This window comes from Oncorhynchus tshawytscha, linkage group LG13 (assembly GCF_018296145.1).
Source record: "Oncorhynchus tshawytscha isolate Ot180627B linkage group LG13, Otsh_v2.0, whole genome shotgun sequence".
Lineage (NCBI taxonomy): Eukaryota > Metazoa > Chordata > Actinopteri > Salmoniformes > Salmonidae > Oncorhynchus > Oncorhynchus tshawytscha.
Window position 1 is genome coordinate 86321112 of NC_056441.1, and position 1926 is coordinate 86323037.

The following is a 1926-nucleotide window of genomic DNA, read 5'->3' on the forward strand; positions in this document are numbered from 1 at the left end:
GTCTGTAAACGTTAGATTGACCAGTTTCTTCATCCTGTAATATGTCATTTTGACGCAAAGTTATTCTGGACCAGAAGTAATTTTTTGGGCATTTGAGCTGAAAGTGGTAGCAAATGCTGCTACTTGGACACTAGAATTGAACATTATGAAACAAAACAATTTATTGTTGAACTAGGACTCCTTGCACTACATTCTGATGAAAGATCATCAAAGGTAAGGGAATATTTATGTTGTAATTTTATATTTCTGTTGACTCCAACATGGCAGAGAAATATTGTTGCGTCTGAGCGCCGTCTCAGATTATTGCAATGTTAGGCTTTTTCTGTAACGTAAAAAAAAAATGTGACACAGCGGTTGCATTAAGAACCAGTGTATCTTTAATTATATGTAGAACATGTATCTTTAGTCAAAGTTTATGATGAGTATTTCTGTTATCTGGCGTAGCTTTCTATAATTCCTCCGGATAATTTTGAGGATTTTCTAAACATGGAGTCAATGTAAACCGAGATTTATGGATATAAAATGCATATTATCGAACAAAACATAAATGTACTGTGTAACATGTCATATGACTGTCATCTGATGAAGATTTTCAAGAGGTTAGTGATTGATTTTTTTTTTATCCTGCTTTTGTGATTTTTATATTGTGCTGGAAAAAATGGCTACGTTTTTTCTTTGGTTGGGGGTGGTCTAACATAAATATATGTTGTGTTTTCGCCGTAAAACATTTAAAAAATCTGACACGCTGGGTAGATGAACAAGGTGTTTATCTTTCATTTGAGGTATTGGACTTGTTAATGTGTGGAGGTTAAATATTTCTAAAGAATATTTTTGCATACCCTGCGCCACCTTTTCAGCTGAACGGGGGGGGGCGGAGTTCCCCTAGGGAACCTCAACAGGTTTTAACACAGTGTCCAAAGAAGTGCCAGTTGTATACAGAATGGTGTCATCTGCGTAGAGGTGGATCAAGGAATCACACGCAGCAAGAGCGACATCATTGATATAAACAGAGAAAAGAGTTGGCCCAAGAATTGAACTATGTGGTACCCCCATAGAGACTGGAGGTCTGGACAACAGGCCCTCCAATTTTACACACTGAACTCTGTATGAGAAGTAGTTGGTGAACCAGGCGAGGCAGTCATTTGACAAACCAAGGCTGTTAAGTCTGCCGATAAGAATACGGTCGATGCACAGTACTGTCTTTTGTCGATGGCGGTTATGATACTGTTTAGAACCTTTCGCGTGGCTGAGGGGCACCCGTGACCAGCTCGGAAACCGGATTGCACAGCGGAGAAGGTACGGTGGGATTAGAAATGGTTAATGTTCTAAGTTTGTTAACTTGGCTTTTGAAGAATTTGGAAAGCAGGGCAGGATGGATATAGGTCTGTAACAGTTTGTAACAGTGTCTCCCTCTTTGAAGAGGGGGATGACCATGGCAGCTTTCCAATCTTTAGGAATCTCGGACAATACGAAAGAGAGGTTGAACAGACTAGTAATAAGGGTTGCAACAATGGCGGTGGATAATTTTAGAAAGAGAGGGTTCAGATTGTCTAGCCCAGCTAATTTGTACGGGTCCAGGTTTTGCAGCTCTTTCAGAACATTTGCTATCTGGATTTGGGTGAAGGAGAAGCTGGGCAAGTAGCTGCGGGGGGTGCAGAGCTGTTGGCCAGGGTTGGCGTGGCCAGCAGGAAAGCATGGCCAGCAGTAGAGAAATGCTTCTTGAAATTCTCACTTATCATGGATTTATCGGTGGTGACAGTGTTTCCTAGCCTCAGTGCAGTGGGCAGTTGGGAGGAGGTGCTCTTATTCTCCATGGACTTTACAGTGTCCCAGAACTTTTTGGAGTTAGAGATGCAGGATGCAAATTTCTGTTTGATAAAAGTAGTCTTTGATTTCCTAACTGACTGTGTGTATTGGTTCCTGACT